The sequence below is a fragment of the Acanthaster planci genome, linkage group LG13 (assembly GCF_054643075.1).
Source record: "Acanthaster planci isolate LZ-2023a linkage group LG13, COTS_SCS, whole genome shotgun sequence".
Lineage (NCBI taxonomy): Eukaryota > Metazoa > Echinodermata > Asteroidea > Valvatida > Acanthasteridae > Acanthaster > Acanthaster planci.
Genome location: NC_141789.1, coordinates 10,466,697 through 10,478,428, shown reverse-complemented (window position 1 = coordinate 10,478,428; position 11,732 = coordinate 10,466,697). Strand labels below are relative to the sequence as shown.

At 43.2% G+C, this 11,732-nt stretch overlaps 1 pseudogene; it reads right to left on the bottom strand.

Moving 5' to 3' along the window:
- Nucleotides 1–971: 971 nt before the first annotated feature.
- LOC110990485 (uncharacterized) lies at nt 972–9,148 on the bottom strand (annotated as a pseudogene).
- Between the last annotated feature and the right edge of the window lie 2,584 nt (nt 9,149–11,732).

Genomic DNA, 11,732 nt, shown 5'->3' with positions numbered 1-11,732 from the left:
TTAATCCGGGGATGGAATCCGCCCTGTCCCGCTCGACATTCTTTTCGATATCTCGGCAGTATATGTTTCAGGAGTTGAGACTTTATGATTAGAGTTACTCTTAATGTAATATACTTTATACTAATGCACAGCGTGCATTTTTCTGATGTGGGATGGGCCAAAATAACCCTGCTCTTTAGAGGTTTAGCCAAAAGGCCCTATCACAGATTAAAATAGCATAACAAAAATAGGAAATAGTTATTTCGAACACAAAGGTGCAATTCCAATTAAGGATTAAGAAAAAAGAAACATGGTCACTACTTTAATATTGTATGAAAGCTTCTAGGAGTAATCTAGTAAAGGTTGAATAAACCTACCACTACGGAAACATAATGTAAAGCAGCTAGCCAAATAAACCGAAAATTTCAATAGACCTACATGTACATAGATGTCTGCATAGTGCTTGACCAAGAGTTATTTACAACTCTTCGTTACAGACTGCACGTAACATCATCCGTATGATGATTTCCCTCCCTTGGGCTACCCAGTTCGTTAGTGTGAGTTTGCTTCACTTTAAACCACCCCCACAGCACATGAACTGCTCATAGAGTTACGTGCATTGGTCGCCGTGAACATGGAACTATGGAACTCGAAGTTAACTCACAACTTAAGGAATCGTCCAATGGGAGCCTGAAAATCATGGCGCGTCTGCGTATTTAACGAAGTTACTTATGAACAGGATACTGCGATAGCATTTTGGTAATTGCCTGCAAGTAAATATGTTTACAATATTAACGGATAAGGAGTTTATTTTACTGAACTTGTGATGAACATTGCGGTTCTTAGAGGCTCAGAAAAGGGATATAGGCCTAAATGAAGAACCCAGTCCTCAAACATTTCATTAAATTTGTAAAGATTAATCGCTAGTATGAAACCGCGGTGCTGGTAGTTTTTCAAGAAAGGTTGTTCTCTTCATTCTCGGCAAGAACTGACTACATAACATTAGACATCAACAATTTGAGGACACCTCGATTGCGCAGCTTGCGCGGTGACTTGTACTGATTGACAGAGGCTGTGCTGTGGGACAAGATGAACTTCTGCAACTCCTTGAACGAGCCTGGCTTTACCCGGTGCACGTGAGCCATATCTATGGTGGCGCTGTTGCGGAGCAAGCTGTAAACTTGATGGTGCCTCCGCAGAATTTTGTCGAACTGAAATGGAATCGAAAAGGTGGGTAGGCAAGCTGAAGAACGCAGGGTACTCGCAAATACAAGCACAGTAGCAGTGACCCTAGAAGTTTTACAGTGGAGCAGAAGTATCGGTAAGCAAGTTACACCTTTTGCAGTGTCAAAGCTACGGGGATGGGGAGCTGTGTGCCCCACGTGTGATCCCTGTCCCTAACTGAAATTTTGCAATGCATGTAATCTGTATATAGAAGCCATAGCTTATATGCTTCCGACGCCCCCTGAGCAAAAAAATGTGAGCAACCCCGGGTACCTTAGTTTTTGGTATCCCAGCTAATCCAATATGGACATACTATCATTTAAAAATATTAAATGAGATCATTATAGACCCTTGCCCTGTAGCACCCTCTTAATGAGTCTGCAATACGTCAATTATTCTAATGTATTGAGCTTGGTTTTCCAAGCCACGTGAAACTTTCACGCTGAATCACAAACTTTAAACGCCCTGACGAGAGAAAATACCTTCTGAGCCCACTTTGTTGTGTCCTCGAGCGGCGGCACATTCTCCAGTTCAAGAAACACGATGTAGAATATTTCGTAGGTTTCCCCTGTGGAGAACCGTAATTCAGAATGGTTGGATTTGCTTCTGTCGAGACCTGCTCTGCTTCTCGGTGTAACTGTGTTATACAGTAGTCCTCTTGGTGGAGAGTTTGAGCTCAGAATCAAAGGTTCCTGGTTCGACTCCAAGAGCTGGTCGCATGCTGCACTCTTGGGCAAGTCACTTTATTCCTACGTGCCTCTCTTCAGTCAAGGGCTTTGTGTGTTAAATTGTTAGTATCTCTAACGGGGCATGACCGGGCTATTTGCTGCCTATAGGCAGCTGAGACGATTTTAGGAATGTTGAGATGTTTTTAGACGATGAGCGGGGAAACCAAGTCGGCGTCTTTAACCTTACAGCATCCGGATATTTTGGACCATGAGTCCCCTAGAACTCGGCTATACTATGGCAGATAATGATAAAACAGAACGGATGTGATATTTCAACTTAATCTGACATCTGGTTGGGTTTTTATGATCATTAGAAGATCGGGGTTATTGAGCACATCAGTGGTCTTTACCGGCCTGTCTTGCAAAAAGGGCAGTGGACGAAGATGGTAAATCAAATTTTCACAAAATAGGTAACAACATCATGGTAAGAGATTACTTACAAGAACTCATTAGGGCTTAACGCGTGAAAGAAAAGACAGTGCCACCTTTTCAGAAAACTCTGAGGGTTGTAGGGTCGTACTCCGCCCGGCTCTTTTAGGGACATACTGTGCTTCTGAAATGCTCAGATATTATTTTATGCAAACATACTGCAAAGAAAGATACCTTCTAAATCAGCAAGCAGGAGACTTTCTGCGCACGTCCAGTTCACAAGTTTGGATCCCGCCACCTGAGAAGCGAATTCCTCTACCACCGACTGCATCACCACAGCTGTCACCTTCTCGCTGCGAAGGTTCAACAGTTCTGCTTTCCTGCGAACAGTTAACATTATTAGACAGGTTTAAGACACACTTTTGACTTTTCACTTAATCCACCTGATGCGGAAGCACCTTCCCATCGGTTGAAAGAGCCATGTTTGTGGAGAGCGTACTTTTTGTTGGTAGCGATGCGAATGCAGTGCTTGCGTTTCCTAGTCTTTGTTGAACGAGCGTTGTACAGTTACCACCAAGGAGCCTCCGTCGCTAGGAAACTTCTGCCCTTTTCTTGTCAAGCTTGGGACCTATTGAGGGGAGCTAACACACCACCCCTTCCACTTCTGTTGGCAAACCTCCTGTGTAAACACAGTTTCGATGGAATTATCGTCCATAGGGACGTTTCAAAATTTTTGTACACAGGTATGCTGCAATACCCTTACTAATCATATACCCAAAACAAGTGATTTTCTTTATAACAAAGAAGAACTTGACATGCACAGCAACCTGGTTACTGAATCAAAAGTCAAAGAATGTAACAGAATGAGCCTTAAGTTTTACGCAGAAATCAATGTCACCGGACGAAATAAAGAAGTCACAACGATTACTTTTCAATAATGTGTATGTATAGTCGGTAAGGACGGCATCCCTGTACAGAAACCACTAATGTAGATCATTTTGATAAAACAGGTGTTCACTTTGTCATTGGTTCTTTAAAATGTTGCCCATTCATGGGTCATTTTTCTTGGTGGAGAGTGCTTTCGTGTCCATGGTGCTATTTTGTTTACGTAGGACGCCACTTGTGGTCCCCGCCCCCCATACAAAAGACATTAGGTCTATTCAAATTATGACTTGCAACAGTCAATACAATGCCGGAGCTGTACTTAGGACTTGAACCTTATTTTGTTACAACTGTGAATGAATGAAGTCAATTATGATTTTAACAAGTTTAATGAAATTATTTTTTATTAGACTTTTAAGTTTAACTGGCCTCAATTTTCCCACACATAAACTGAATCTCGGGTGGAATTGAAAAAAATATATATAACTGAAATATACTGTGAAGATATTTTGTTTTATTTCCCACATAAAGACAATATGCATCAAACAGCTGCTGAAAAGCAAAAGTGATACAAACAACGCCTAAAAGCTACAGGCCAGTAAGATTAGTTCAAAGCACGCCAGGCAGTAGCTTCCAAGAAACGTCGTGACATTTTTTTGACAATATAGGTTTATCAATACCATGATTACTCTGGAGATATTCATTTTTCTATTTGCAAAACTGTGCATCTGTAAAAGTACTTAATACAAGATGCAGAACTATCCAAAGAGGTAATTGCCATCAACATGTGCCGGGCTGTTTGAATGGACATAATGTAACGCGAGTTACCGTAAAGCAAGTTACCGATATGTATGCTCCCTGCATTTTGCCTGTGAATTGTTTCTCAACTTTGATATTGTTAACTTGTAAGTCATAACCCATCGTCAACTCAAGTTAGGGAAATTTTTATCCAGAGTGTTTAGTTTGAGGAGACTTTACGAAAAGAGGCTTTCACAGAATTGAACATGTCCTTTTTTCGTAACGCGAGTTCCCGACATTAAACAATTAAAGAATCTCACGACGTTTGTCGCTTGTTTTTCTTTTTAATTCATTTAGTTGGTCTATGTCTACTTTACCCACAGTGAAAAAAGAAACTTGTAGTTCCGTGCAATTACAGAGATATAGCACATTATCCAGTAAATGTACCAAATATTTGTTCCGCGAGTTACCGTGGAATTGCCCACATGCACGTTTGACGCGGAGCACGCTGAGTAGGCGTAACTAATTTATTCCGGCATGTAGGGTCTTTGCATACAAGCAGAACGCGCAAGAACACGCCTGTAACTACCTATCTTTCTTTCGCCAAATGGGGGTGCACTTCAGCTCGGGGCGGATGGCTAAGTAATTCGTACACTGTCTTCCATTGTTGCTCACCTGTACTTAAACTGAATAACCGGGCATTTCTCATGCATGTCCACGACCTCGACCACGTCGCCATTTCGATAACGGTACAAGCCTCCTCGAGTTGTGAGCACAAGTTCGTAGATCTGCCCGACCACCACTTCGTCAATAAGCAGACCTTTGGGATTTTCCTCCTGGCTGGAAATTTAAGGAACATCAGAGGTTAGCCTACTGATGAGAGTGTGCATTTAGTCATGAAGTAGTTGATCAAGTGGAAGACTTGAAATAGCCATGGTGATAGATGATTTCAAAATAGGGGCCACTGATATATCTTTTTTCGTCAGATCTGAAAACGTACCTCTCCACTAATGGCAATTGAAACGAATATCGACACCCGATCTGACTGCTAGCCTTCGTTAACGGCTTCATGATCGCTAGTCAGATCGGAATACAGCAAGCAAAATTTGGACATGTTGAGCCGGACAATTGCTCACCAGTCGGACTCTTGAATAAACTCAAAGACACATTCGTGCAGTAACAGGCAGTATTTCAGCTGCGGGTAGTGGGGCCACAGATTCGTTCCAATAAACGTCTCCGTGCTCGCATATGAACCCGAGTAAACTGCTGTTCCTGTCCGAAGAAGCAATAATCACGTAAATCTAAATCAACAGTAATTACGAGTAATATTTTGTTTCTAAAACTGTGTGCTGTGTGGCGTATGCATAAATTCTTGTGGCTTGTGAGTTATTTCTGAAGAAATCGTTGAACGAGGGATTTGTATCGTAGTACCCTGAACAAAACTATTGATAGGTTGGACCAAAATCACCAAAATAAAGCTCCATACTGACTGAACATAAGTTGGTGATGGAAACGCTGCAAGTTCAAATCCAGGTAACGTCTTTCTTCCACAACTAAAGCCCAGTAACAATTAAGCCAGAGGAAATTTGAAGGTGGTTTTATACCTTTTGACGTAGATTTCAAGTCATTACCTTTCGCATAAGTCTTTTCTAATTTCTTCCGGAGACCGACTGTGTCCATGGATAATACGTATTTTAGGTGGGGCCAAATTCTCGAGACGATCCCGACAAAACCACTTGAAAATTCTGCGCGGAGTTCACCAGCCCTGACAGGATTTGGCGTAAGGGCAGCGTTCAAATCGCGCCGAATCTCGTCTGAAATGGCGAGATCTGGGTTGATCCTTCCCTTTGTGATGTCATCAAGCATGGTCTGCCAGTTGTCTTCAATCAGTTTCATTGCCCGGACCATCAGCGTGGTGAAGGGGGCGAGGAAAAGGCCAAGGTTCTTGTCGAGGATGGCAAACAAAAGGTGGACGTAGTTTGACTCGAAGTCGTTAGAGAGCTGGAATCCTGCTGACGGTGTGTTACTCATATCCATTAGGTGCTGGTCGTCGGGCACGTGATACAACGGTGCAACCAAATGACCAGATTTGGTATGATTCACGGTGGGTCTGCAGAACAACAGACAACTGCGCTGTAAGGGACCCGGCTTGCCGAAGCTTTCGTTGGCTGCAAAGCTCAATTCATACATAGTATGCGAAGCCAAGACAGGTCGAGACGCAACGATGGGAATCAGTTTACCGGCTCCTGTAGTACCACTGGTGACACCAAATCTGACAGTCTTCTCCCCTAAGAAGACACCTTGTTCACCGTCCGCTAACCTTTGTATGTACTCCTTATAATGGTCATAGGAAGTCAAGGGATGTTTTGTCTGCAGATCAGCCAGATTCTTGATGTTGCCCAGGTGATGTGTTCTACCGTACTCGGTCTCGGCGTCTCGGGCGATGAACTGACGCAGCAGCTTCTCCTGAGCAGGGGGCGGGTTTGTCCACATTTGCCTCAACTTCCGTTTGATGAAGGCCCTCGCGCAAGGAGTAGACTTGCTGTCGTAGGTAGCATTTGAGGAGCGTGGAGAGGGTGTGACTCTGCGAACATGGAATGATGCTCATGTGAAAAGCGCACGTGGCGGCCAACAGCAAGAGAGTTGCTAACAATCCTGGTGGATGACAAAAGTGAAGGTCGAATCGATTGAGTTGCAGAATTAGCTTACCTTACTCCAATGCAGTGTTTAAACACAGTCTTTTGAAGATATAGTGATTGGTGTTTCAACTGTCCTCACTTCGATTTTTAGTTTTAATTCGAAGGGTTTTAGTGTATTTTTATTTTATACTGATGCGAATTTCCAGAAGGAAAAAAAAATAATGCCATTCCTGGGAGAAACCGGGATTTTTTTCTACATGTGCGTCCTATTCTCGATTATTCTTTGTTGTGATAATACACAGTAATAAGCCAACAAGTAACCCTTTCTGAGAAATGAGCAAATTATTGGTCCACAATTTAAACATGACAAAATTTAAAACGAACAATGTCTTTGCACTGGGTGACATCACAGCAAAGTCTAGAACTCAGTTATCGGGAAAGTGTGGACATTGTCGAGCTTGATTTAAAGTGCATCTTTCTTAACACCACAAGAATTCTCAGTTGTTTTTGAACATCGAAGAAAATTAGGTACGCAAAAAGTGTGTCAAAATTCAAAGCATGTCTTCATAATGTTATTCTTTGAAACTGTAATGATACAGGCCTAAATGTAGAAATATAAGTTGCGAGGAAAGTATGATCTGGCGTATTCGCCTAAATTCAGCAAATGTGGTAGTTAACTTCTGATTTATCAAAAAAAAAATTCGTATATTTTGTTGGATCAAATACCTAATAACAAAAACGGTAAAGACAGGTAAACTGCGCAGATAAACCAATTCGCTTTTGAGCCTGCTTAAGGGGTCGGTGTTCATGTTTGTTTTCCATGATAACAAAAGTCTTCAGTAGAAAAGGGTTTTAAAAACTACTATTTAATTGCAAAAACTGGTGCATGACTGTTGTATAAAGTCATTTTTGACGGTTATCTATCCTATAAGGAACCAAATCGTCACGTCTTTATGTTTTTAACGGTTCAGAATAGACCACTCTTTTGTACACGTGAGTTTGTTAGAACACTATTCCAAACTCTGTGCCTCGTAAATCTGGGGATATTTTGTAGTGTCGTTTTATTGACGGACGGCCCAAGTGGCATGCAGTGCGCATGAGCTTTGAGAAGCGACCAGACACATGTGATTCGGTCAAATCGAAGAAATTACAATTCATGCAAATTTATTTTGCATGAGCAAATGTTGGCTCAGTTTGTTAGTAATGGGGGGTTCAGTTGGGTACAGTTTGACCTAGCAAAAGGACACATCAATATGCATAGGCATGATAATTATGATCATAAAAATATGAATAGGAATGAGGTGTAGAGTAACATGTTGGCACAAGATGACCTAGCGATGAATAGGAATAGCATAGGGTCGGAAAGTGTGGTACAAGATAAACTTGTGTATGGGATTAAAGATGAATAAGGCATATCATGGGGTAAAAATTTTCGGTACAATTTGACCGTTCTTATGACATAATGGCCATGAGACGATTAGTCGTAGGTGGTGTGATGTCACGGAAAAATACCGACTGGGCCTACACGGAGGTGCTAAGGTAATCAAGGAGTAGGAAGCGATAACCCCTAAACAAAAGGCCGCACGTGCCGCTGGGTAATGATACGGATAATCCCTAGACAATGGACTGTACGTAGTGGTTGGGATGTGTCGGCGGACTATTGTGTTAATGATCATATTGTGTACGTTGGAAGTGAGCGTTTGTCTGATCGACTTAATCCTTGGACACTAAATTTGGAGAGAGGGCACCCACATGCCAACGGTCTTGCTTTCGGCTCACTGTGGCTACCGAGATCTGATCGATACAGGAAGAAGACCCTGCCGTCCCTAGCTAATTTCTTACTCCTTTGAACTAGCGTGTTTTACGTCGGTTACCCTGTACATGTATACGGTTTTACAAATTCAAAGAGAGCGGAGCGTTACTGTTGTTCTTTATTGTAGAACCTAAGTGTAACATACATCATTATGTAAAAATTACGAAGTCTCAGGGGCGGCGTGACGTCCGTTGGGAATTTTTAACACGTAGCAAAGGGGTAAATTTATTCGTCGTGCTGTGGAATATTGTGCAGATGTTCCCGGCCAGTATCCAAACGGAGAGATAATTATTATTTTCTCCATGTGACTTTTCCTAAAATTACTTGAGGAAGACAAAAGTAAAATCCCAGCATGATTGTAAAGTGTGCGCTCTATTGACAAACATGTACATATACCTTGACTCTTTCTCTCTCCAATGGAGTGATCAAAGGGACCGGGGTGGTTACTATTGGCAAAAAATGACGTAATTGGCCGTATAAGGAAAAGACTTAGACCGGTGCCCATGCCCTGTCATTGTACATAACATGCACATGCACATGTATACGCGTATACAGCAAACGTAGGAACTAATGTATACAGTCGTGCAACTGCGCCAATGTGAAACCTGCGCCATGTCCGTGTTGTGACATGCGGCGGTGATACTGTCGTCAGAGGACGTTATGAATCAGCTGGACGAAGAGGATGATGGCTCCAATAGCTTAGATTTAGCTGCAAAAAGTGACCTCGACATTTCACAGGTAATTCGAAATTCAGGCCTACTCTCAAACATGATCATTTTGGACAAGCAAAATGTGACTACATTTTGTATTTTGTATATGCATATTGTAACGGATTACAGCTAGGCTCGGGCGACTAGGACTGACGAAAATAAATTTATCATGCATGATGTAAACTGACTGTATTTTCCAGCTGTCGTAGGTTTGATTTTGAAGGATTTTTTTGAACTGAAGTGCAGTACAGGGTAGGCGGCAGTGACAGCAGGAAAAGTTGGAATTTTGAAATTTATGCACACCACATCAATCATGTCAGTCTAGGCCTACTTGTAGAGGTACATGTAACATTAGCTAGGCCCTAGGTAGGGCCTACTTTAAGCCAAAATAAAGCACAATGTAATGTGTAGGCCTATTACTGGTCACTGATAAATAGGGTACGTTGGTTGGAAGTTTTTTTACTTCAAATCTACACATGATGCCGTCTTTTGACACAGTTTCGGCGAAGTAACTGATAGCCATAAAAGAAACGCTAGTGATGGCGATATTTTCATGATTCTCATTTCAAATACCAATCGGCTGATTTTGGAAAATGGTCGATGGTCGGCCAAAATGCAATGTGGGAAGAGCGCATTGTGACCATTGTCCAAATCAGTCGGGCAGTGTTAGCGATAAAGCTCGTGCCATCTTCCTTTGGGGGGAAAATGTAACTGGACAGATTACGCGTTTTTTTAAATTATTTTTTTTTACAAATGTTCCACGTATGACATGTATGCAATGTTTTTTTGAAAAACGAAATACCAGTATCATTTCATCGATGTTTACAGGAGAAGGAAGACAGTGACTCTGCCAGTGAAAATGAGGAAACTCCTGTAGGTTCAAATGACATCTCGGACGACGGAGGTCTCAGTAACGACTCTGGAAGTGAAGACTCGCATCAAGCCCAACCAAGTCATTCTACAACAGGACAGGAAGGCAGGCCAGCGAGAGATGGTATACGCCAGGATGCTGGGGCTACACGACGTAGGGGTGCTAGGGCTGTAGGAGGTACACCTGTTGCAGTTCTTCCAGAAAGATGGTCGGCAAGTTTACCCAAGCTGAACATTCCACCATACACGGAAACATCGGGAGTAGTAATGGTAGTTAGAATAGATCAGTTTGACCTCTAACCCTTGACCTACTTCCGGTGCAGTATAGATCAGGTTGACCCCAATCCGGTTGCGTGTGAGTAAGTCACGTGATAGTTACTTTAGGTTCAGAAAGGTCGGTGGGGTTAGTAGGTCAAAGGTGCGTAGTAAACGGTGAGCGGGCGAGAGGTCGACGGAGATGGTGGGCGTAACCGCATCAACGGTCGAGGAGGTGAAGGGGCTGGTTAAAAATGAAAACAAGAAAATCGAACGTACTCACCCGAAATCGCCGCACGTCGCGCCGCGTACTCTAAAATGGAACTCCAACACAGACACGTAGACTGACGCAGAGACATACTAAGGATTTATCTTTTTTGTGAACATTTGTGACGCCGGATCGGGGTCTTGTGGAGAGGCCCAGAAAACCCGAAGCTCTCATTCCCATGACAGAATGAAAGTCTTCAAACAAACGGGGATCTCCAAGGAGAAGACGAAGAAGGGGAATGGCATCCAGTCCTCCGTCGTCTGCTCCGTCGGCTTCTTGACGACTGACAGAAGCTCCTTCAGGACGGCCCTTCCCGCCATCTCCTTCAAGGTCAGAGTAGACATGGGGGACAAGGCCTGCCGGACTGTGCACTCCATGTTGATGAACCCGCGCCTGTGTACCATGTAGCACTGCAGTTCCACGAGTATCAGAAGTATTCTTGCCAGGGTTTCTGTCACTCGGTAGCATCTCTGTTTGGTGGTCTGGGACCAGCTGCGAGTTACGGCCGCCTCGACTGCATTCGCCGACAACATCTTTAGGCTCATGGTGCGGCCTTGCAGCTGGTGGTGGTTGCCGTACCATTTCCAGTGGCGACTGCACCGAGCTCGCTCCCACAGACGATACGGCGTGAATAGCACAAACCACTGACCCTTCTGGAAGTGGCGAATAGCCAGCTTATTGAAAGTCTTGCTATTCGCAATGATGACGTCGGTGTCAGCAAATTTGTCTATATCGTCCAAAATGGAAAAATATCATATTCTTAGCCGTCCATTGACCGGAATCGAGGAGACGTTGGCCTTCGTTTAGGGTTTTTGGAACTCCATGCTGATTCCGTGAAGTAATGAAATACTTGACCGTTTCAGAGCGAATAAATTGCAGCAAAGGCTTTTCGTCAACTTTTCTTCATTTGATCTCATCGGCGTGTCTATCAATTTCCGACGGTCAGACCTAATTTTTGGATGCCGTTCGTAAAACTGAGTCGGGTAACGAAACTTTCAGTGACTAAAGTGTCATATCCCGTTTGCAACCTCAAACGGGAAATGACACTGGACGATAGTGTCACCATCAAAATAACGAGGGCATTTCAAGATGCTCTGTCTGAAAATGACGACGGGGATTCCGAAGTGTATTCGGATACAGGAGACGAGGCGGATTCTGAGCACGACACTCGCTCGGGTACAGATGAACCCGCGATGGAATCGTCCACCCGAGCAGACACACAGCTCGGAGGAAATGAAGACGAGACCGTTCTGCACG